This window comes from Syngnathus floridae, chromosome 2, assembly GCF_059516105.1.
Source record: "Syngnathus floridae isolate MCC-2025c chromosome 2, RoL_Sflo_1.0, whole genome shotgun sequence".
Lineage (NCBI taxonomy): Eukaryota > Metazoa > Chordata > Actinopteri > Syngnathiformes > Syngnathidae > Syngnathus > Syngnathus floridae.
The window spans coordinates 10046993-10073516 of record NC_142414.1 but is presented as its reverse complement, the minus strand read 5'-3'; the positions used below and the strand labels follow the sequence as shown (position 1 = coordinate 10073516).

The 26524-nt window shown below is 39.6% G+C and overlaps 1 protein-coding gene across 1 annotated transcript in view; it reads left to right on the top strand.

The window, feature by feature from the left end:
- The first annotated feature begins 14141 nt into the window (after positions 1–14141).
- Positions 14142–26524, top strand: part of slitrk5 (SLIT and NTRK like family member 5) — a 50807-nt gene continuing 38424 nt past the window's right edge. Inside the window, exon 1 of the mRNA XM_088369473.1 lies at positions 14142–14281. The gene's annotated coding sequence lies outside the window, so the exon portion shown is untranslated. The remainder of the gene's footprint in view (positions 14282–26524) is intronic.

Below are 26524 nucleotides of genomic sequence, written 5' to 3'. Positions count from 1 at the left end.
TGCAATACCGCCTCGGATCATTAGAGGGCCGCAAACCACCGATTGACAATCCCTGATTCAAGTGACTGCTTGAATTTATGTTCATCAGGAGCAGCACCTTGAGTTTTTGTATTTACTTGTATAACTTGTGTCAATCAATCCTGTGCCAGCTATTAGCTTGATGTTAGACAGAGCTCAGCAGTGCAGTATAGTTGAGGTGTAGGCCAAGTGGGAAAAATCAGCCACTCTAGATGTCATGCATTCCCCCAATCTCTGAGCCCCGGCTGCAGGTTGCCCTCCACTGACAATTACTTTCATCCACAGACTGTGACCAGGAACTGTTCCCCTCGGGGTTGGCACACACACTTGCACACCTCAAGCCTGCTGAATGCTAATTTAGGGCTTCTGCCAGTGCAGCTTTGGTTTGAGCTTCTAATCCCTTCCTGTATGGCGGCAATCCCCCTAAATGTACCCTCATGGTTGCGTGTGCACCAGTCCATGCCCGGCCATTCTGGTCAAACACATGGAAGACACGCCAGTGAGGCGCATAACAGCGAGTGCACAATGAAAACACACTGTTGGCCAAGCTTTTTAGCACCACTGAATAGGCAATGATGCATATATACCCAGGGAAATAGAAAGCCACTCATCCTCCCCGGTAAAACAGCAATGAGCACATTAACCTGCATAAGCTTGGTGACTTGGAGATGATTATAGAGAAAGCAAACAGTGAGTGAAGAGGAGTGGGGATTAGGGCGACAATGTTTATTTTAGCGGATTAAAGCAGGGTTACAAGGAGCTAGGTCATTCTCCTAACAGAATGCGTGCTAAGCAGGTCTGAGAAAAGATCTTTAGTGGCAACCAGGTAGAGCAGAGGAAAATGGTGACACGGCATGTGCATTAATGGTGTACAATTTAAGATGCTAGTTCTATTGTCTTTACGGAACAAGATAAGGAGACAGCACCCACATGATGGTTGATACCTAAAATTGGCCAGTGCCTGGCCTACTCCCGCCTAATCTGGTCCCCATTGGCCCATACTCACACGCCGCTGCATTCCAGCTTTGGCATCACTTCAAATTACTTCGCTGCATTGTTACAATGTTATTACTTTGAGGACTGTGTGCATTATTGAGAATGATTCAGTTCCTATCGTGCAAAGAGGTGGCTATAATTAACAATTGGCAGGGAGAGCAATTGCTTTGATTATACCACGCACTCAGCCTGGCTTTTCATACACATGCTTGTGCAGAATCATGACAGAACATTTTCTTCAAGTGCTGTTGCCAGGGTGGTTTACCTCCCCTGAGCCCAGATTGGAGCACTTGCGATTGGGAAATGATATGACTGGCCAATTTTTAGAGTACCCCTTATCTCATAGCCTCGTATATTAGGGGGAACCCCATTGTGCCACAGAGCATCGTGCCAAGAGTGTCTGACTTGTATCTGACTGTTCAAGTTTAACTTCAAACACAAGCTTTATGATACCACCACTCCCCCACACCGTACACCTCACCGACCTAAGCAGCTTGAACCACTAGATTCCCTTTGCATATACCTACATGAACTTACAATTAGATATCTTCATTTTTTTCTAATTACATCTTGCAAACACCTGCCGATTACCACGCCTGCCGGCCCCTATCATGATCCTACGCAAGAGGACCATTGTGTTGCAAACAGCCGGCCTTGTTTAGCACAAGGGACAAGGTCGTTTAAGTGATAATGAAGTCGTCTCATTAATGTAATGAGACACATTTTTAATGAAGGTGATTTGGGGTGTGGGAGGGGTTATGAGCACACACACGAGGGAAACGTGCAATCTGACAGATGCAATGAGCATGCAAGTTCAGACGGTTAGACAAAAATATATTTATTTAAGTGCAAAAAACTTTGATCCAACACGTTTGTTCGGCTCTTTTGTAACACTTACTTAAACTGAAAACAAAATCCCACACTACTACTACTACTCTGAATCTGAAGGATGCTCCTTTGAATTTGCACACATAATTCCTCAATCTCCTTCAAGCAAAAGCACCTCTTGAAATGGATTTCATCCATTCGGCCTCCATCAAAAGCTCACTTTATTCGCTCTCCTCTCAATTCCTGGGCAAACACAAACAATTTCAATTATTATTATTTTTGCCTCAGCAATAACAGGGGCTGTTTATTTTCATCATGAAGGTACCGGTGGCTCTCTCCGGTAAAGCACAGAAGCCAAGCAGTTGCTGCTGTGCCTCTTGGTGAAAGTGATACATACTCTACCACGTCATACTATAGGAATAGTGTCCAAAGCGTGTAGTATACAAAATTTCCATCATTGAATATAGCCAAGTGAAAGAGACACAGTAAACTTGGAACGGCAATGTAGTGCATCCAGCATTGGGTTATTTCACCTTAGTATGTAGATTTTTAAATACAAGATGTGACTTTGCAGTTTGTCTAGCTGCAATAATGTACCTCCATAGTTGTATGGGGAGGGGACACCTCCATGACTCACGGACAGTCATAAAGGGTGCCGATGGGACATCCGTCTCAAGTAGACACTACAAGCTTGTCAAGTGTGGTAAATAGCAAGTCCTAGAGGAGACATTTGTCTCCCCAGCAGGGGAGTAGTTGTCCATCTTGTTGCAAAGCATGACTTCACAGAGAATGTCTTGTACCTGTCATGTAGCAGAATAAAACACACACCGGCTAAAAGTGAATGCATGCTTATTTCTGAAGTACGTTTGGATTTTTGCATGCTAAAAGGACATTTATGTGTGAACGTGCTCTGTGAGTGCTTGTGCTGTCCAATCATTAATCTCTGCTTGTCTACTCGTCTTTGCTTGACTTTTCCTGCATCCCACCACTTTCCAATCTGCACACTGAGAGGCTCCCACCGTCCATACCAATTAGCAGCAGTTAACTGGCCATGCCACTGGGCAACTGATGACTACATTTCCCACAGCGCAAAGAGGGAGATCGCCTCTCATTATTAATGACACTGCCAGAAAAGAGACGGATGCTGAGTGCTACCCAGTCAACCTGCAGTTGGATTTGTTCCATCTTTCCGCAACCTACACTTCCCTTGCAAAAGGTCAACTATTCATTTGCGGTGACTTTTTTTATCCACTCGCTCCATGTTTGATCTTGTAGTTTATTTATTTGTCCCCTTGCCTCTGTGTGAAACTTGAAGTGATTGAGTGCACATTAGCATGCATCTCACACGCATGCACATGCACTCTGAAATCAGGGTGATGCGGCGCAGATGAAGAGAAGGTGAGCCAGGGTTGACTGATCAATCTTGGCATTGTGTTAATAGTTTTAATGGAGGAAGGCATCACTTCCTGTTTGTCTCTGTGTGTGGTTATGTGTCTCCCAAAGCTTTATTGATCAAGTGCCAGGAGGGTGGGTTAATGCACAGCGTTTTCAAGTGCTAAGGGCACATGGCAGCCAAAGTCATTTCAGGAAAAAGGGCCGCTGGCGAGCGATCTGCGAATTTAATCCTTAAATCAAGAGGAAGGGGTAAAATGTTGCTTGTCACCTTCATCAAAGTGACTCTCAGCAGCCTCGAGCACTCATCTCAGGGTCAGCTGGTGAATGCCACGTCTGGAGACATTTCCTGCAGAGTACGGGATAATTAATGTAAAACTTGCAGCAAAAATATGTACAGTCATAACTTTACCATAAAACAAAAGCTACTAGTATGGCACGTTGCCCTGTAATGGGGAATATGTTTTCCCTGCCTCCAGACATATTTTTTTTATTGTGTATTTTTCTTGTAATATTTTTGTATTTTTTGTATTTTGACATCTTGGTTTGTTATAAAATATATATATGAATAGATAGAGAGAGAGACTGAAAGGGGCAAGTGTGAAAAGTGTGATGAGTTTAGCAATCCATACTTTCAATTCATAGCGACGAGAGATCCTTCCAAAAGTCTTTTGTAGCCCTCTGGGACTTACACAATGTAAATTTCAAGTAGCAGGACTGCTGGCAGCATACACCTCCACTTCACGGCACTCATAAAATTAACAGTGGCCATAAAAGACACACTACAAAAGTATGCTTCTAATGACACCTGGAAGCCCGTAGGTCAATGGCAGAGGACATTATCCTGTTAAGTATTCCTGAAGCATCACAGGATCACAGAGCTTGTAGGATGCTTCTGCTTGTATTTGTCTTCACCAACAGACAGAAGGATTAAGAAATCCGATGATCATTAATTACCTCTTTTGAACAAAAAGAGATGCAGTAGCTATTTTTAAGTCTTTGGTCTCGTGGTGTGCAGCATCATATTCAGTGTTGGTGGTTTTTATGTTATGTAAGAACTGCAGTGGTCCCTGCTGCTCATTATTTTATATGTGAAGATCTGTGGTTGCCTGGAAGCTGCCCATCAAATTGCCAGTTTCCAAGGCAATTGCTGGTATTTTTTGCATGCAGTGTAGAAGTATACATATAAATCTGGGTCACACTAACAGACGGCTCAGCAATAAATTAACATTGCAGCAGTAGTATAATACAAAATTAGAAATCACAGCTGAGCCTTTCACACAATTGTTTTGGAAGCCTTGTGAATGCTAAAATTGGACAATTTACTAGCAGCTCATTTTGAAAGTAATGAGGGGAAACTACCAAACCCAAACACTGTTAATCCATGTCTCTGCATCAATAACTAATTCACATTATTGTTTATTATCAAATGACTCTACAGGTACCTAAAGCCCAGGGCACAGGCATATGGACAAAAGATAAATATTAGTAAAAACTGAGAGTCTGAAAGGGACAAATGGAAGCGACCCTTTGAATGTTGGTAAAATATTTTTCAAACAAACTTAAATATGTAAGAGATAAAGTGGCCGTCTGGTTTTCTCCCAGACTGAAAACAACTGCAACATATTGTTATTGTGCTCTAAGACCAGAAGTCCCCAACAACTGAGCCGCTTAGACACCGGAGCGTAGATGTCTGCCCCACATGAACAGGCTGTTAATCGTTTGAAAAACTACCACTCAAGTGATGATGGGGAAAGAAGTAACAGTTTATCCATTACTAACTAGCCGTGCAGCCACCAGACTTACACAACACTCAATCGTTTTATCTTTTGATCATGAACATTTGTACTAAAGGTCATTTCTTTGAAATGATTACATTTTAAGGCATTTTATATATTCCTGAAGAGGCAATTTGTTGTATTTTATTCTTTATTCTTATTTGTCGTACTGTTGAGCATCTTTCTTACATTTTCTGAGGTAAGCAACTTTTTGATTTTGTTTTAATAATATTTTGAAACTTAATGTTAATGAAATGTTGAAGTACTCTTCTGGTTCCTTAGTTTTCAGTACATATGTTTTAAAACTGGCAATTAAAAAAATGTAAAATCGTGATGTAAAAATGCCAATTAAAAGAATGTAAAACCGCGATGAATACTGAGAATAAGTTTTCAGCCTCAACCCTGTCCGCACTCCCCCACTGTTGGTAAATGGCTGCTGGTGCCTTCAAGGGCCAGCATCCAGCAGAGTGTTTATTTTTTCAAAGTGCACTCTAAAAACTGACAGCAAGAGGGCGTAAAAAGCTTGTTGCACACAGGCGATAACGTGTCTCTGCCCAAATGGTATTTATGTCATTGTGTTGAGCTACAGGAGGCTGACTGGCTGCTGAACAGTATTTAGGGCGAACCAACAGCTTGAATTGTATTCAGGTCTGCGTCCCATTTACTACATTAGCCATCCTACACAACAATCACAGCTTAAAAGACCAACATGGAGCAACCTCCACCTTGAGGACAATGATTGCTGTAAAATGCTTCCTGGCCCCATGCTGAGACATGTCATGCGTTCCAAGAATGTGCCCGCCAATGACTTTATAAGAAATGACAACATTTGTATTACCAAGAAACGAGAATTGAATGATGTGCTTTTTTACCCCCTTTCTTGAAACAAAAGCAGCTTCTATCGATTGTGGTAGGCGTAGCAAAGAGTTGGTTGTTACTCGCAGTCAGAGCGACAAAATGCTGGAATCTCAATCTATTGATTAAAGAGTGTACCCACACATCACTGGAAGTGCAAGGGCATTTCATTCTCCCGACGAAGCCCCCCCAGGGTGAGGATTTAAAGAGTGCCACTGTAATCACTCTTTTTCCAAAGAACAAGGTTATTTAGAACACCTCCTGTTGCAGACTTAACACCTAACTGTGCTGTGTCTTTTAGAGGACACTGGTCGAATCACTGGGCTGCTCCTCATTGCATGTCAGTCACGGTACTCCGTTCAGCTTTTTATTCGAGAGGGGCTTAGGGTTAGATGTTTGACAAAAATTCTATTTTGAATATGATCAAAACATGAGCATGTTTGTGTGTGTGTTTTTTTTTAATTGAACCAATGTCTCTCACAGTATCTTAATGAAAGTGACAAAACATCTTCCATGATAATGGTGTTCTGTTTCTCAGGGGAGATATGGAGAAATAAAACTCTCAAAACGCCTGCACAATTTCACTGAAAGTCTCCTGATGATTAATGAATGTTAGAACTCCTCCAAGGAGTTACATAAATTTCACAGACAGATTGTTGCAAAGTCCCATTTATTCAATTGAGATGCAATCAATTACTTGATGACCATCCTAAAGCCATCAATTACTCTGGCAACCTTAATCTATCGCATGCAAAAATGTGTACGGTACACACAGCAGAGGGTCAGAATAGCAACATTTAAAATATGGACTTTTATTCAATTTTCATTTGAAAATGTGCTGGTGATTGTCACATGAATAGTGCTTTTCTATCTTTGGAACTCAAAGCGCTTCACATTGTTACCTATTTTTTTCCATTTAAGACAGCAAAACAAGCACCTGGGGGTTCAGCATTTTGCTCAAGGACAAAGACATGGTCACAATGGCGGCGGATCAAACCCTCAACCTCTGGCTTGGGAGATAACCACTACCACTGAGCCATTGTCCCCTTCAAAAATGCACAGGATTTTGTTTTGCAAAGGGAAAAGATACCAATAAAATACTTTCAATATTGCTCACTTGAGTATCACATGTAAATTCCATGTTGGACAGTAATGTTGTCGAAAACTAACAAATTATATCTCATTATATAATTATGTAAATAAAAATAAAATAAATAAATAAATAAAATATGTATCTTGAAATACTTACAACAGTTTAGCTCAATACACCCATTAAGTCACACTTTTTTCGAGATTCGCTCACGCTTTCTCTGTCTCTCGCTCTCTCTCTCTCACTCTTACACGTGCATATGCATGCATGCACGCCCACACATACACACTCACACGCACGTTTTGTAGGTTAACTTAACGGCAGACACCGAATGGAACAACCCAATGTGGACAGAGATCAGCAGTGCTGACACAAACCTCAAGTTTCCATTTGCGAGTATCATCAGTCTCTTCGTATACGATTTGTAGTTAGTCTTGTGTCATAAGAAAAGGCCTTCTGGAGGTGCACTGCTTTGGTCTGACATGCCCAGTCTCTGCTGCGGCCCTCAGCATGACTCAACATGACCGTAGGAGTGTGCGTGTGATGGAATAGACCGGTGCATGTCACCGTGCCCAGAGCAGGAGCAGAATATGGCACACAGAGTACTCATAGAGTACTGTCACTGCAAGGGACGCGGCCATAGCCGCTCTCCTTCCACACGCAATCTCGGAGATGCTCATGCGTATTCTGCAGCCTTCCTCATTGTGCTTGAACATATCTTACAGTATAACCAATTGAGTTTCTGCTACCGTTAAATTTCAGTAAGTTCTTCTTAATGATCAGCGATGCCGGTAATGCGTTACTTTACACGTTAGGCTTTAATAGCAGCCATTTTGATGCATTCTAACACATTATTATTTTTATTATAGTAGTCTGATTAAAGTTATTATTCAGAAACTTGCATTACTGTGTCTTAGAAAAACTAGGGGAACAAGCAATGGAATTGTTTTCTTCAAATTTGATAATTGCATTAATCATATTTAGGTTAGTATTGGTAACTTTATTTGGCAAATGCCCATGAAAGCCACTGTAATATGTTTGTCTTCATGCGAGACAGTGGCAGACATTTACTAGCAAGATGCAGAAGTAAGCAAGATAACCGCAAATGATTGATTGCCACACAACTTTCACCAATAATCTGTTTACATTGCATAGCTGTACATAAAGTGCCAAGTCACATTTTCAGCATGTTGACTCTCCCATGTACATACCAATTAAGAACTTAGAGATGTTTATGTTTTCAAGTCAGAATTACAGTCCCTTTGGTGAGTTTGTGAAAGCTAAAAACGTTAGATGCTATATTAATGTTGTATTTCTGCAGGCCATCATACCATGCCTGACCACACTAAATGTGGTCACTATATAGTTTTACACATTTCCCATCAACATGTCAAACCAAAAATTGACAAACCTCTTTCATTTTATTGTTCAACACATCACATGATAGTCCCTAGGAGCACTTTAGGTGATACCTCGACATCAAGGTATACAGAAAAGCTACAAATGAAAATAGAACACTTAATAATAAGGCCTGACCTATTTTACAGTTATTCTTTACATCTAGAGTATGCATCAGCCATCCCACCACTCGCATTCTTCACCAGTGTCATGGTTGATATTTTTAGCCTTTTATCACAGTATCCAATGTGCAGGTGTTGAGGTGACTCGCCGTACAGGGTCGAATGTGAAGTCTCCAATTCCCAAGTTCACCTAAGTGACCTATTTTTTTAATTTACTGTGTGCTAGATACACGATAGAGGCAGGAGATATATTATTGGAAAGCCCCCATGGAGTGTTACAGAATAATTCAGAGTTCGAAGCATGCCATTGTTTCCCCCTTCAATTCATAGATCAATGATACTAATTGTCTGTGCAGTTAGTTCTGTGTGTTTGGATGGCAAATCATAACTGCAACTGGGACAAGATCTCAAGGGTAAGTGTCACAGCGAGCATCTTGTCTATAATTGCAACCTTATTAAAACATCTCAACTCATGAGAATCATTTGGGAAGTGCTTCCTAATTTCATCGAATGGAGATATTTCGAATGCAATTTACAGCTACATACATGGTTTTATAGAATCTCATCAATTGATTCGGTCTTTCTTCTCTTCATATTGTACTTTTCCCAATAAGACTATTTAGACAAATAGCTGAGGAAATTCTTTCATTGCTGAAGGAATGCAGACACCTTAGGCTACATTTTAACAATAAATACAATGACAAAAATGTGTTCTATTTCTATTTAATTAACTGGATTGACTGACAGAAATAACTTATTAAATACGCTATGCCTTCACTTTCTGTAACTGAAAGAAATATTTTCTCCATTGTTGGATATTTCGCCAAAAGAGACTTAGCTTGTTGTCAGGACATCGTGAGATGAAAGAAGCTCTGCCTACTTGATGGGTACACTTCATCAAAAAACTGAAAGTTGCGAGTTTCCTATTAGGCAAGAAAATTCGCGACACCATTTTACAGGACCATTTCAATGTAGCTAGAGAACGTGAATGGAAATGTATTTGCTTCAACAGTGATATCTTTGACCTGCTCCTTCAAACATGGTGAGAGATTTGTCACGTGGCCAATTTAGAGCTTATGTATTCTTTCCTGACCCACAGGGAACGACATAATTGAATAGTCTATGTCAAAATCTCCCCCACTCCAACAAAACCTCCCAGGGACAGGCTAACATTAATTATCTCCCTTTGCAATATGGCCTAGTTTTATAATTACTGGTCCTTCCAAATATATTACAACATACACACGCTCCTGACAGACTGGTATTAATTCAGGGTGTGATGTCATCGATAGATGAGCTCAATGCAATTTGCCTACTTATTGTTCAATACAAGGCCGGGAAATGATGTCCGGTTTGTGTTTCACATTCAGTTGAACGGCATATGCGTGAACATGTAGTCAATGTGCATTGTCGCATTGTTTTAAATATGGGAGGATGAGATGTTTTTGAAAATAATTGGCTTGAGCTTCAGGCTTTTCTTAACTAGGCAGCGCAGAGAATTTGGAGTGTGCATTTTTAAATTTGGATAAGCTGTCACAAAATGTTGTTATGGTGATGCATTATAGAAGCTATTAATATGCAAAAGTAGGATAAAATATTCTGAATCTCATCTCATTTTATAAAGCTGCAATGGTGTCATTTTTTTTCATTCTCTCGTCTGTATTTTTCCCATCCTGGAACACGGCTCCTCGTGGCACCCTAGTTTGAGCTCACGTTGTCACATTCAAAAGAATTAAGCATGTTTCAGTTACTTCTATTAGAGCTTTGTATTTGTATTTATTTCCTCATTTTCTTGCATATCGCAAACTTGTGATGAAGCATCTAAAACTGTTGTACCAGAAGACAACAATATGTGATAATTTACCAAGGACCACCATCTTTATGTCATCCATGGAAAATACTGCTTGAAAATGTATTTATGACAAAAGAAAATTGGGGTCCATGACCAAACCGCGTTAGACAGAAAGTCGTGTAGGATCGAGATATAGGTGCATTGTTTCATTAAAAACAACTTTACATTTGGTATGAATGAATCTTTTGATATTTTAGGCGAGGTCGAAGGTGAAATTGATTCTTCTTCATTTTCATTACAAAGCCAGCAAAGGGATCATCAAATTTCAACCAAGCAGATAAAGAAAATGCTACATATTTTATGTTTTACTTTAGCGTGCTACCAGTTGATGAGTAACCTTCGCAAGGTCACCACTGTGTCCTGCAACACTCATTCACTCTCTAACATAGTTGTTCCATGTACTTTGGTCATTGGAGCCAAACTGGCTCCAGTCCTAAAAGTGTTGCCCTCCAGTTTCTATCCGCATGCTGTGCATTTATGGCTGGCAAGTAGAACCTTTTATAGCTCCAATTACTGAGTGCTGTTCTAAAATTAAAGCTAGCAATTAAAAGACACACCACTTACCCAAATTATATAATTGACTAAAAGGTTAACAGCAAGCACAAGCAAATAAAGTTCACTGGCAAGCAAGTTAAAGGTAGAATAACTCTGCTTGGGCCTCATTTCCCCTAATGTAGTCCCCCAGCACTTGGCTTACACGGTGGGGCCACCGTATATCCAGTTAACCCTCTGCCAAGATTTTATTGCACCGATCCCCCAAGCAATGATCTATATCAAGAAGAGCCTCATCACCTCCATTAACATAAAAACCTGTGAAATGAAAGTAAAGAACATAATTTCCATGTTGCCCTAAATTTAATAACAAGTGTGTGTGTGTTTGTGTGTGCGCGTGTGTGCTAATGGATAAAAAGAAAACAAACACACCAGACCAAGGTCGCAACCCGGATCTTCCTTAATATTCATGTTGCCATCTGAAACCACCGCGTACTCGGTGTAATCACAGTGCTGCTAACGTACTGTACTGACTTAATTATAATTAAAAGATTCATTGTTTGCATTAGTTGTAATTCATATCTTGAATCCCACAAATAAATGCTATGCCACTGGTTTGCATTATTGTCATGCATGCACCAATCATTTTTTTTTTCTTTGTTTTGCATGGTGTACTTAATGTAATATAAAACTACACAACAGTAAAACGGAAATCCCGATGAGAGATTAAAACTGAATGTTATAAAATAAGATAAAGTTCAGTACATAATTCTTTTTCCATGATCTTGACGTAAAAATAAAATACAACAATAAAACACATAGCCAAATCTGCTTCAGTGTTAAATTGGTGTTAACTCTGAATATATTATGCTTTTTCATTAATATGCAGAAGAATCATCACAAAACTATTTAAAATCTTGAGCCTTTAAACGTACTGGTCTTAAAAAGCCCCTTTGTGGTGCTGAGCAACAGGAAAACATTCATTTAAACTGACAGGCAGTAATAAGGTGTGACATTTATCAAGCTTGTCACAGATTGTTTGCTTTGCCATTTAGCCACTCTGCTCTCATCATTAGCAGCGTGCTATTTCATTGAACTCACTACATTATCATTATGTCTGTGCACTGAACTCCTCAAGCACCCCTTTTCTAATGATTCCCGGCTTATTCATTTTTCATCCGTCAGGACTTGTTAATTAAAATGCTGAATGGGCACACTTTAGGGTGCAGAACACCAAATTTTGTTGTTTGACCTTTTCTGGTAGCCGATGTGCGGTAATATGTGTGTATTATGACGCAGTGATGAATGGATCATGTGCTATACCATATGGTAGGCCTCTTTGGAGAAAATTAATGGGAACATATTGTCAAGTAAGAGGACTGCAAGAGGGAAAAAGGTGGTGAATTTCTCTCTCGACCCAAATTAGCCTTGATGGCTTATGTTGCTAGCAGAGCGTGTAACTGGTTAATTGAGGAAATGTAATTTATCATGCAATGTCATGGTAAGAAAAGGAGGAGAGTGAGAGAGGTTGAGAGTGATATAACCTTCATGCAAGTCACATGGCTTACCTTCATTAGTGCTAATGTTTTGTTGCATCCTGTTTCTTCTGCTAAATCAGAAACTCAAGATTACATTATGGAAATTGTAACACAAAATGAGGTGTTTGTGAAATGAGACATTTTGCTACAAGGTATTCCAAATGACTGTAGAAAGCTACCAAAATTATGTAAAAGGAGCGTGCCTTGTACTTTTCTGTCATTGAATATTACCAAAGTAAGAGCACGGAATCTATTATCTCATGCAAATTAGTCAAGCCTTCTCGGCTGTATCTCATGAGTCATTTACTGAAAAGGTGAAGATGCTTCTCTAGTAGATTAGCACGTCTTCATGAAATGTAATAAATGGTCCTTAGCGTCACTGATGGCGACGTGCAAGGCAGATGATTTCCCAGTGGAAATCTGTAATGCTTTGTAACCACATCAGGATATTTGTGTGTGTTCTTTATTTATTCATTTATATTCACATAAAGGCTAATAATATACATGCATATTGCTACCACACCAGAAAAAAGTTACTCATCCAATTTTAATGTCATAAGTTTCAGGTTTTGACCCCTTAACGCACATTTGCTAATTAAGTTATCAGTTATCACATTATGAAAAAGTAATTTGGCGTTGGGATGACAAGACAATGCGATTCACGGTTCAGGTCACTGGCAAAGCCATATAAAGGTATGTGTGCCTTCTTTTTAAATCCTAAATCTAATTTTTAAACACTTCGGACCCTATATTGGTTGACTAGTGGCCATGTGCTTGGCATAAAAACTTAATTTGATTGGACCTGTTTGTGAATTTCATTGACCTATTGCAATTTGGTGACAAAAAGGAAATACAATTTTAGACTAACAAAAGGAAGTCTATGGCTAGGTTCACACGTCAGAAAAATGCGACCCAGATCAGATTTTTTTGCCTGTATGCGCCCTGTATCTAATTTTCATGACAATCTGCATCTCAATTCAATTTAAAACTTTTGACATTGGTCACTTTCATCCGAGGTCTTATTACATGTTGTTGAGAATCACAAGAAATTAGGCCATGTTCTTTTATTTATATAAGATAATTATGTAACGTTTGTATTTACATGGCTCGTTTTGGCATTCTCTGTCGCCTTCAGAGGTTGTCAGGTGAGCGCTCTGATGTTACCATGTTACCAGATATTGATAAAAGAAGACTCCTCATAGCGCTCAAGTGTGAAGGTGTCAGAGAACGCAAAAACTATGCAGGTTTAGGCTAGAATGAGTGTGCTCTCTATTGAGTGCTATTCCAGTTTTTCTCCACGAGCATCCGCGATTGTAACCATTCATTTATTTTGCATGCCAGCTGTCCTGTTGAGCTACTGGGATGAAGGGCCTTGCCTCTCCTTTGTTTGTGGGGTCTAGCTACTGCATTTTGTTCCCCCAGGGATGCCAACTTTTTTTTCTTTTCAAACAGCATTCTTTCTTCTCGCTTATGTAGGACACTGCATGCTGCCTGAAGCTACAGTTTGTCAGAGCTTGGGGTTCGAGGTTGTGTTAGTTTTCAACTCTGACTGCACCCTGCTTTTATTTCCCATCTGACATTTTCCAATTTATTTACAGGCTTAACTGTATGAAGCAGTGAATAATGCTCATTGTGAGCTGTGACAAAGACAGGGCGGACGTAGTTGTTGTTGTTGTGGACACAATTACCAAAAATGTTGTTACATAATTTTAAAGAGCCAGTTGCAGAGTATACAGCCCATAGAGAATTGCAGAGCCTGCAGCTATTGTTTGGCTTCTAAACAAAGAAATGAAGAGAGGGGCCAGTTGCTTTGAAAATATCCCATCAGATACTAATTACTCCGGTGATTGTTCCTTTACAAGAAGTCGATACACATGGATTGCAGCATGAGCATGCGCAAAATGCTACTGCATCAGTTTGGGGTAAGTATTGGGGTTTAAGGCAATAAGTATCTTGTCACAGTGTAAGAATTACCTCTGTCCTTTGATTTCACAATTTATTTTCTCAGAATGAGGCCTGTTATGAAACAATGTGATTAATCTCAGCCACTAAATAATTGGAGTTTGTTTGTTTGTTAAAAGCTTATTTATTGTTTTTAAGTCATTTGGCTGTTTGTGGTGTGAAGGCACTGGTCATGGCCAACTGGAAGATTTCACATGATTTAGGGGATTAGCTGTTGCTACAATTTGCAAGAAAGATTTTAATCCCGATTTCCCGCTCATGCTTCCATTTTAGACTAACACATTATCTTCTCATGCGCTAACAAACAGCGTTAACATTGAGATGTTTTTCTAAGCCTTGATAATCCTGTACTTTCAATGTAGAAACAAACAACACAAATAGATCACTTAGAAGGATTTTTATAGTCGTAAATGAGAAGCACATGATACTCCTCGTATTTTTCCTCTGATGTCCTTCGCTTTGGTGTCACGTCTTTGTCTTTCAGTATGCACCACTATGATATTCAGGTCCCCACTGGTCTATAACCATTTCCATTTTGTCTAAAGATTTCCCAGTGCTAAACAATCTCTATGAAATGCACTTCTGTTACCATACTATTCTACACCCTACCCAAGATTGCACTATTCCCCAAGGTACAAATAATTAAGACATGTGCATTACTTGAAATGTATAAATGTACGTATAGTATATTATGCCATGACACTTCAAGACTATGTGTAATGTAATATTCAGTATGCTACAACACTTAACATGCAGAACTACTTGAAGATGATGTACAATTCCAGATGCAAAGCCACTTACCCATCTGGTGCTGCTATTACTTGGAAAATAAAATCTCATACATTAAAACCTACTCACTGAAAGCAATTCACCTGTGTGTGTGTGTGTATTAAATCAAAATTATATCAACACATATGACTTCATTACTAAATATTGAAAATTAACAGACTTAAAGAAAAAGATAAATTAGATAAAAACTGTGAGTCTGTGAATCTATCTCTGAAAAAAACTGAATTGGGCTGAAATTATGGTTTAGCACCTCCAGGTTTACACATCTTGATATCTTTGACAATCATAACAGCTTCATCTTGCTGGTCAGGAGCTTGTTGTTTGGGTAGGATGCAAACCAATTACCAGAGGCACATCTCCATTTTTCCCCTAGCCGTAATCATGAATGTTATCAAAGTCGTTATGTTACAGATATTTCTTTGCCCTCTGAATTATTCTGTCAGGAATGCACCATCTTTCCTCTTCCTTTTTCTACCTGCATCTTATCATTGCTATGAGGCATTTTTTTTAAGTGGGACCAAATGAGATAAGATGAGGAATGAGGGATCACAAAGTAAACCGAGATTTAATTTGTGATGGGATTCCATACAAATACCACTTGAATGGGAGACTGTGTGTGTGTGTGCGTGCATCCGTGTGTGCGTGCGTGCATGTACGTATATGCATATGTATATGTGTGTTTGAGAATGTATGCAACGTTCTGACCATGCGCACACATAAAACCTTGTGGGAGAACAGTAAAACTACAAATAGAATGCACTAAGTGTGTCGCCAAAGCAATCCTAGTGCATATCAGCTCCTATCGTCACTAATTGGATTTTTAGCCAGCGGGACATTCTAGCGGGAAATTGAAATTGACATATGCGGCATTTCGCCACCAACACTAAGCCGCGTCATGCAAGCAGAATTGGACACACCATTGTTAAAAATAAATCATAAAAACGTGAGACTATAATTTGCCAAATTACATGTTGACAAGCCACAAAGCTTCTGGGAGAATGTTCTATGGACAGATGAAAATAAGATGAACTGTGTGAGTGTTCATGTACAAAGTGAGGCTGTTGCTGTGGAGGATTTTGCATCAACCAAGCAGATCCTGAGGAGTACCTCCTTCTCAAAGAGGTTTGACTGCAATCATCAGTAATCCCTTTTTAAGATTTATTTAGGGTTTTCAATGGGGTCTCCCCCTTCTCTGCTTTAGACCCACAGTTCTCAAACGAACTGGGAGCTTGTGAATTGGGGGCGCATTCGTTAGCACCTGAACCACGCAGTTCAGAGGTGCATGGGATTCAATTCTGGCTCTGTCCTCCTGTGTGGAGTTGGCTTGTTCTCCCTGTGCCCGTGTGACTTTCCTCTGGGAACTCTGGTTTTCCACAAACATGCACGGCAGTCCGATTGACCACTCCAATTGTCCTTAGTGTGATTGGTTGTTTCTCTATCTGAGCCCTGCGATTGAATGACAACCAGTTCAACGGTGTACTGGTAAGACAGCTGGGATAGGCTTCAGTACAGCCGTGACCCTCGTGAGGATAAGCGGTTTAGAAGATGACTGAGAGCGAGAGTAATTTCAAAGGCATTAACAAGAATATTCATGAAAGAGACAAGAGATGTTAGGGATTATTTCACCTCAACCACATCATCATCACCTCATAGTGTCATACAATCTTGTTTTGATAGAAGACAATTTTCAAAAGGGTAAAAGTTTGAATTGCTTTACATTTCCAACCGGAAGAGTCTTAACAAAAACCTGAGCTTTTTGAAGAAAAGGTGTTGAAAGGTGTACATTTAATAAAAACTCTATTGATGTCATTTTGAGGGTGAATATCTTCTACCTTCTTCCAGAACTAATAATCCACCGTCATGAAATAACTTTGAATACATTGTCAAAGATTTGCCCTTCTATGTATGAGAAGAAGTCTGGGATTGTTATTAATTTCCTCAAAATGTTATTTTCCCTTTACAACCTCTTCACCCTAGGCACTGTCCAAATATTTTCTACCCCTTTTTAATCCCAGTGTTCCTCATTCTTTCCGCAATCTTCATTTCTCAAGCGCTGCCCTCAATGATTTTCTCTAAATGGATGTCCCCAAAATAGGGTGGTACCTTGGAGAAGACCACTGAGGCCTAAATCTATTTGCCTCCCTGAAGACCAAAAGTGACCTAAACTTCTTCAACCACTGAAGTGCTGCTGCAAAGATTGTGAAACTATAAATGTGGTCTAACTCCTCACGCTCCCTGGAGATTTTCACTAACATTACAGTTGTTGGAAGTTCTTTTTTGGTAGAACAATTAATGAATAGCTGACCTTGTATCAGCAAATGGGTCCAATTTACTTTTGGGATTAGGAAAAAACTTTGTCAAGCTGTGATGGGACCAGTGTCTTCAATCACAATTTAATTTGTTATTTCACATGGTGACAAAATTATCTCGAGACAGTTTTCATTTAGAGTAAGAGTTTTAGGACCCCACTCTTTATACAAAAGACTTAACGTAGTCACACGAGAGAGCACTTGGGCAGAGTGATGAAGGAAATATTCTCTTTTAATGGAAAGAAAGCTTGAACAGAACCAAAACACAGCAGCTGTCTGTCTTTATTAGGTCCAGATAATAAAAGGACAATTTTATTTAGTTGCACTATTAATTTTACTACAACTTCTAATTGCGGTAAAGTGGAACACTCTCAAAAACAATAGACTTTTAAAATTTCTCACAAAATATCTGTGTGAATATGTGTTACTCTTTTTCTTCCCTTGTAGTACATTTATGACATTAAAGGGGAACTGAACCCAATATGTCAAAACTGTTTTATTTCAAACTGAGCGAATGCTTGCAAAAGCAGCCAATGTTGAATTTGTATACTTTTATAATAAATGTTTATGAAAACCAGGGGATTTTTGCAATGCTTAGCAACAACACGCAAATGTTTGGTAAATTGTTTGCGAAAGACAGATGGCGACTACTAACGGTGTTTGGGGCAGTTTTGTAAAGATTAACAACTATTTGTTACTCCTTTTACACTGTTCTGGAGTAGCAGGCAAATGTAATGGATCCAAGCCAATGAAAACATTTGCGAGAACCTTCCCCAGCATTCAGTTTTAGTTTCATCAGAGATGGCCATGTGTAACACAAAATTAAAAATAAAAACAAAAAAAATATCTACGGATTGGGTCATTTGGCATTTGTGTCCTTCAGCTCACCCGAGCAGGTGTTGTGAAATGTAAAACACTCCTCAGTGGCTTCCTCGCTGTGCTCTATTTCCCCTGGAATGATGATCAATGTGGGGAATGAGAGCTGTTATCTAACTGAGTGGCAAATGCAGCTGAATGCTACGCACGAACGAACCACCATATATCGTAACAATCGTAACCATTGTCATGTTCGCTCATAAAGGCGAATCAAAAACACCTTTTCAAATGTTTAGATTGTTTTGCAAATACTTGCCACTGTTAGCGAAATAATGGAAAGAAAAGATCTTCTTCCTCTTCTCAGTCTGTCTGTCTGACTGTCTCTGTCTTTCTGCCTGTCTGTCTGTCTGTCAGCCTGCCAGCCTGCCAGTTTTATGCTGATTGTTTTAAAAAAAATCTAAAAAATTATATGATTTGGAGGCAGCTGAGTTGAGTTTAGTTGGATGCATCAAATACCATCAATTACACTGAAAATTGTTTTATTTACTCAGTATAATTTAAAGTGCTTGCTCAAATTTTTGTTATATCACAGTCAATAACACAGTGATATAACAATTCACTGAAGCCCCAATTTGATTCGATTTTCTGTTCACAAATTTGATAACCATTCGATTAAAAAAAATTGACAAAATGAATGACTCATTTTAGTAGCTATACAACCTTAAAAATATGGGTTAAAAACAACCAATTTGGATTAAAAGTCTGACCCAGAGCGTATTTTTAATGGTGTACAGTGTACTTAAAAAGTGAGTCTTGGGCCAGATGATTTGATTTTATGCAAGAACTTGACGAAATAAAATAAAGTAAATTGAGCTAAAATGTCTTTCAGATCAGGTATTAGTCAAGATTATGATAAGCTGCACATGCTTGATAGTTTGAATATATTGACGTGATGAGCTAAGTACATGGATACTTGAAAGCAAATTGAAATTTTGGTGCAGACGTTTCATCTTTTGTTTACATGCTGCAGTTATCTTACCGTGTCATTAACTTACGCAGAGAACATCCGTTCTGTGAATAATTGGCACAGGTTATTAATTGGGAAACAACTTGTGACAGGCTGCGGTAAATTAGGACAAAATTGTATTTTCCGGTTGAGTAGCTAAAAGTAAAGCTAATCGAGACTCATTTGCCTCCTGATGTATTCGTACTGATACTGTTCTCATTCAGTGTTTACGCACCATGACTTGAGTTTTTTGTAATAGATGCAACAAGACAAAGCATCAGAAGCTGCAAACTTGGGAGCGGTAAAGAAGTGGGTGGAGTAATTTTAAACAGATAGCTTTGTTGAGCAAATGTGGTCAATGGGGATGGGAATTGATAAGATATTTACGATTCCGATTCCATTTCGATTCTGTTCAATGATGCAATTATTCATCAATTCTCTCATTGACTCTCATTTGGGGAAAAAATAAGCTCATAAACGATTATGATTATGATTCTGTGCAAGGACGGGAAATACAGTGTGTGTGTGTGTGTGTGCGTGTGCGTGCGTGTGCGTTTGTGTGCGTGTGCGTTTGTGTGTGCATGCGTGCGTGTGTGTGTGTGTATTTATAGTATATGGGTAGGAGCATCACGCTCTGGGGTTGTCAATGGTTGGTTGCCAAGTTTGCAATGGAATAATGAAAGATAAATATTGGCGTACAAAGTGTAACGTGCTTTTAGAGAATCTAATCAAGGTGCAGACAAATTCTGTGCTCTGCCGATGTGTGTTCATTTATTTTCATTAATGTTCTTTGCACAATTCAACCTCATGCATGGACCCCAGCAAATGTGTTTCTGTCTGCCTCTTGCAGGACGATTTTAAAGGCATTGCATTGCATCTGCTTCCATTGGCTGTGAATAAAGTCAGCTGTGTTTACACTCACAACTTAAAAAAACTGAGTATTTGAGTGATTTTTACCATTTCAGTTTTCATTGTCCCATATTTGTTAACTTTGCATTTTGTTTTCTACATAACTTCTACAGCACTTGTAATATAATTCTCTCACTATATAAGTGTCTGACTAGCAACTAATCGTAACAGTAGACACTTTAGAAAACTCATGCGTCTACATCTTCTCTCATTCAGCCCCCTCTCTGTCAATAACAATGTAATTTACTGCACTCTGAGCCTCAATTGAATTTGCGCATTCCCTGAAGTCACTGCTGCGCAAGAAGAAGACATATACACTGTCTGTATGGAATTTAATCAAGCTCGCAGTTCACAAACCTTGAATGCAGCACTCAAAATGTGTCAGGTGCCGCGGTGGCAAAGCGGCGGAGGGCGAGCAGGGCATACTGAAGCATGAATCCAAGGCCGTGGAGGCAACCACATGGGCAACAGTCAGGCGAGGAATTGCTGGCAGCAAGCTCCTTAAAAGCCCCACCTTAATGGAAACACTTGTCGGTCCTCAGCCACCCTGGTCACAGACGCTACCTGTGGAAAAGGAGCAGAAAACTCCCAGACCCCGACATCTATCACGTGTAGGCTGGTTAACAAAGGAGTGGCAAGAATTGTGTACTGCTCTTCAGGCCAAATTTGTGTGTCTCTTGCTGGGCATGAGGTAGAGGAGGTTGGACGGCTTTGGGTTGCCGGCCAAGTGTAAGGCAGTGTGTGGGTGCCATTGATGGGTGTCTTTACACATCAAGGTTCCACCAAGACCGAATGGCCTACATTACATTCACAGAAAACTAATCCCATTCCATACATTTTCAAGTTGTGTATGATGCAAGGAGGAGGTTCCTGCACTCAATTATTGGATATCAGGGATCTATATGACACCAGGGTCCTGAAGAACAGGACCATATACCAGTAAGCTCTATACTCCCCCTTTGGGATACTATTTCAAGAGTCACTCGCTACAAGGGCAAGTGCAGGGGTTGCTCAATAAATGCCATCCCAAGGCCCGTGGTGTCATTGAGCAGGCTTTTGGAATGCTGAAGGTGAGGGGGAAACACAGTCGAGCTTCTCAGCAAGCTTGATTGGCAGACTTTCTCTGAGCCACTGAGGAAAATGGATTACAGTTATTTGTGATTGCTCTTTTGTTTCTTTGCACAGTTTGTTTCACAAAACAAGAAATACTTTAACAATTACTCGACTTGTGATTGCTCTTTTGTTTATTTGCACTCTTTGTGTACAAAACAATTATTTGTGATTGCTTTTTTGTTCCTTTGCACCCTTGTGCACAAAACAATACATACAGAAATACCTTCACCTTGTCATATGCAAAACTGTGTGTCCATGTTATTATATGATAAAGATTAATAAAGTAGACTAAATGTGTACTGAGAGTCACACATTTTGATTTTAAAAATACATTAAACTCTCTACCTGGGATGCATTGTTGAGTATAGTCATACAAAATACAAAAGCAATAACTGTTGCTAAAGCGTCACACAAACATTAAGAATGGGATACATGGTCTGACATTGGTTCTGATAGTATAAAATCTGAACACTCAATAAATTAGTCACGCAGTCTGGTTAAAACTGCACCCGCCATGCACAGCAACTCGTCACGCATTTCTGGTTGAAAAAACGAAGGTGTTCATGGTTAATTTAGTACTACTGTACTACTGTTAATTCCAAGCTACCGGGATGCTATCCGTTGTGTTAACGTGTTTTTGTAGCGTATATTCTATGGCTTAGAGTTGGTGCTTTTTCAAGGTGGAAATGTCCCCCAAAGTTTAGACTTTAAAAGACATGAGCCGTTTTTTTTTTTTTTTTTTTTAAGAGATATAACGTTTATACGTTTGGCAAGACAATTTCACTAGTGCAACATTGAATCAACAAAGGTAGTCTTTCCAGCTTTCTATTTATTTTCTTCTCGCTTGGCTCCATGGCAAGTCACAAAACTGTGCCCCTGTCCGCCATTCATGCAAGACACCAGGATAAAGAGACACAATTTGTGGGAACATTTATCCTCATCCTGTAGTTAGTATTATATGGTTGTCATTCTTATCATTTTATTATTGGTTGTCTGTTATGTTGTCTTAAGATCAAATTTGTTGCATCTGCACCATAGAACACAACAAAGATTTTGCATTCTATTTTGTGGTTGTTTTTGTGCACTCGAAACAAAATTGAAAAACATGCAAGTATGACTTGGTACCAGAGAGAACAGGGCTTGGAAATACAAGACACATTGAAATAAACAATGTAATCCCTCCAACATAACGCTGCCACTGCCCTTAAATCAGTGGTTCTTAACCTGGGTTCGATCGAACCCCAGGGGTTCGGTGAGCCGGTGTCAGCGGTTCGGCAGAGCCTCCACTGCGTGATGACGCATATCTGAACTGGTCTCGCTAAGCCAACAGCAGAAGTCACACTGATTTGCAGGTATATGTAATTTGTTGTGAGTTCATGCATTGTGTTGGTTTTGTTCTTTGAACAATGTGATGTTCATGCATGGCTCATTTTATGCACCAGTAAAAAACATCTGTTTTGAATTTGAAAATACATATGCGGTACCTCAAATAAAGTTAAGAACAAGGTTAAGAACCACTGCCTTAAATAGCTGCTGATTGAGAATTCTCTCTCTGGATCCATGCAAAGAATGGAGAAAAAGGTATCTGACAACAGACATGACAATACCCTTCTAACACATACTCAAATACACCCCCAAGTAATTCTTTTCTGAATTGGGCTAAGACACTAATGGTATTGAGCTGAGAAGGGTGTGGAATGCAGCTCGCTTGCTAAAATACATAATGAAAAGTGCAAACTCTGTCATTTTCTGCAGATAAAAGTGTTCTGATGAGAGCTGGAGACAATAGAGGCACATAAATCTCCTTGACATGCTGAGCTTTGGCTTTTAAATACACCCTCCTTTTCCTCTCTTAACCACACAAACACATGCTTGCATATGCACTCACACACACAAACGCACACACCTTTAGATACTAAAGTAGAACACTTGAAAGCAACACCAGGAGTGCATGTACATGCACACTTACACAATACATTGTGCAAAAAAAGAATGCAGTACTGACACACATGCACACACACACATGCACACGCACGCACACACACACGTTCAAACCCTTTCTTACCTTTCTTACCAGTCTTTGTACTGAAATGGCACAGGAGCATTTTTAGGGAAGCTGTAATTAATTCACACACAATTAAGGTGCCAGGAAATCTTTCTGTTTCTGCGGTATGTACCGAAAAAAAAATCTGTTCTGCTGTAGTCATCACAAGCTTATTTTAAAAACATTGTGTTGTTCCTGTGGTCTTGTCAGCAGTGATATCAGCACAGAGAAGGCATCACCATGCAAGCCGTGCTTGAGAGCCTATATATTTAGAAGGAGAATGTAACTTTGGGATTTTAATGAGGTTGAAATTATTCAGATACAGGTCACTAAGTCAAGTAATTATTAATATATTTAATGATTTCAAGGATAACACGGAGCTCACAAAGGTCGCATGTACTACCCAGCGTTTTGAACCTGTTCTCAAAGCTCCAGGTTCTTGCCTCTGGCTCTTTTCAAACACATTGTTGGTGCATCTAGCCTATCACAATCATCTAGGGCTATGTGGAATGTTATACAAGCAGTCTGTCAACGTGGATAGATATCAACTGGTTGCAAAATTGACTGGAGATAAAGGGGACAAAACAAGCCTTTTTCATGCCACTGGCCTTGCTAATCTTGTGGGTCCACCAGGCATGTCCTTCTTGTACCACCATTGGACAATGAGAATAGTGTTAGAGACAAGGAGCATACTGTGGAAAATAGGTTCGAGAGTCCCTGTTAGCGAGAAAATATGTGCACAAGCATACATTTACATACACACGCAATCGACTTGCAATGCAAATCTAGCCTGGCTGCCAAAACACTCACTACACTCAACGACAATAAAGTTGGGTTGGCAGGTTCTTTTGGTGGATTGTTAGTTTTTTTGGGTAATGTTTTTCTGTTGCTGAATTGTCATTTGTTTAATCTTTTTCTGTCTCTCTTGCCGAACATGCTCCATGTGTTAAGTCAGTCAGCTCCTTCCCTGCTCACCTATTTGAAGTTAGTTTGAATGCATTTAGTTTCACTTTAATCTTTATTCATTTGTCACTATTTGTAACAGGGTCCCAGTGCTGATGTGATTTGTTCCTTCACGTGAACCTTGTGTCTTTGCTTTCTTCCCCTTTGAAGAACAAACCTCTCTAAAGAACAAACAAATGAAGGTCTGTTTTAATATTCCTAATTTCATGGTGGCATATATTGTTTGATCTTAGAGGTCTATTCATAATGAGTAATTATCACATTTGTGATTTAGGCCGGAGCACATCATAATCAGGTGTTGTGACAAACTTTGTAACTTGGCTGTCCGATCAGGATTTGACATACAGTAGACTGTATTCTTGTCACCCTCTGGTGTGAAGAAGCTATCATCATGCTGCTTCAGCAGCACGCTAATTTGCATTTATGGCCACCAGCATTGCAAGGATTCATTGTGTTCCTGTCCACGCAGCTGGATCCAAATCCTCATGCACAAGGGTGTCTGAGTGAGATTTACTCATTCCTTGATTTTACTATGTGGATTAAATGCTGACATTATGGTACCAATGCAATGTGCAAAATTAGGAGCCAGTAAAAGCCTATAAAATTGTCTTTGGTGGATAAATCAGTAAGCTACAGCCGCAACATTATCAGGGAACCTTTGCAGATCGTTAGAAACTTTGCTGATCCCATAAGGTTTATTGTGGCCTGTTGAACACCCTCCTCTCAAATGATTTGCTACTATTCAGTTACAAGAGAAATGACTTCATTGCCTGTTGACTTATTGCCTTTAATGTTGCTTGTTAAAAATCAGGCACACTTCTTTTCTGGCCTTTCTAACCATTCATTATTGTAAAGAGCTGTGGCGGAAATCCTATTCTAAAGGTTTCTCAGGAGTAACCTATGCTAAAGGGGCTTAAAGGTTGCATCCAGGCACATTTCCTAAGATTTTGTAGTCTGATCCTATCCTTCAATTACTTACCGTTCATCTCATGCGGATGGGATAGGAAAGGACATTTATGAGACAAAAATGAGAATTTGAAGGTGGTCAAGGTCTCTTGCAGGCCCACAGTTAATTACTGTAAAATAAAATAATTAATGTATGCAAATCTTCATATGAACATTTATTGGCATTTTTTCCTTACAGGCATGGGGTTTCTCACGGTACTTGGGATTCCTTCCACATTCGAAAAACATGCATGATAGTTTAATTAAGGACTCTAAGCTATCCATCGCATGAATGTTGGTGTGAATGGTTGTTTATTTGTGCCCCTTGGTTGGCTGGCACCCAGTTCAGGGTATCCCCTGCCTCTTGCCCCAAATTTATCTGGGATAGGCTATAGCACCCTGAGACCCTTGTGAGGATGAGCATCACAGAGGATGGATATTTTAAGGATTTTTGATGTGTGTTTAAAAGGCATTTTTGGGGCATTGTTGTCTTGGGTAGGATCAAAATAGTTTAATTTGAAGTACAGACAGAAACTATTTTTTTGGGTAGGATCAAAATAGTTTCATTTGAACTACAGACATAAACTATTTTATTATGGAAACCACAACATCATAACAATGTGCTATTGTGATTCTGTTTGACATTTTGTGATCAAGACCTTCGAAATCCATTGCAATCAGATCCCTACAAATTTAAATTGATGATCCTTCCAATCAAAAATACAATGAAAGAGAACTCACGATTTTCTACCATCTGTTTGGAAAGACTCATTTATGCTGAGCGCTGTACAGTTATTTTTATTACAACAGATGTGTCAAACTTTGTTTCACATCATCCTGCTCTAATCTCAAGTGATGAATAACAGGAGTACCTCGCTGACCCACCCGTTTTCTTCATGACTGGCAAGGCAAAGTGGAGTTCTGAAAAACTCCTAATGCGCCCTTGACAGGTGCCTCCACCTCAGCTAATAGTGACAGAGGAACTTCCCACACAATCAGCCACTGCATCAGTCTCCCAAACAGAGTGCCAAGATCGCAGCATGGGTGGGGTGTTGTAGAGGGCCTTTGCAAAGCGTGCAAGGAAGTAAGAGATGTGAGTGAAGGCTGAACGCAGCGCAGAAACCCACTTGACATTTGCTTGGCAAAGCGTGCCAAGTTGTGTGAAACGTGACGTTTACATAACACTGCTGTCAAATAAGGGGATAACCTTTTTTCCCCTTTACATCACCTCACAATGACAGCACGTGGTCTCATAGAAAACACCACTTTTTGTGCGATGTCACCTTAAAATATTAAATATTCTGTCAAA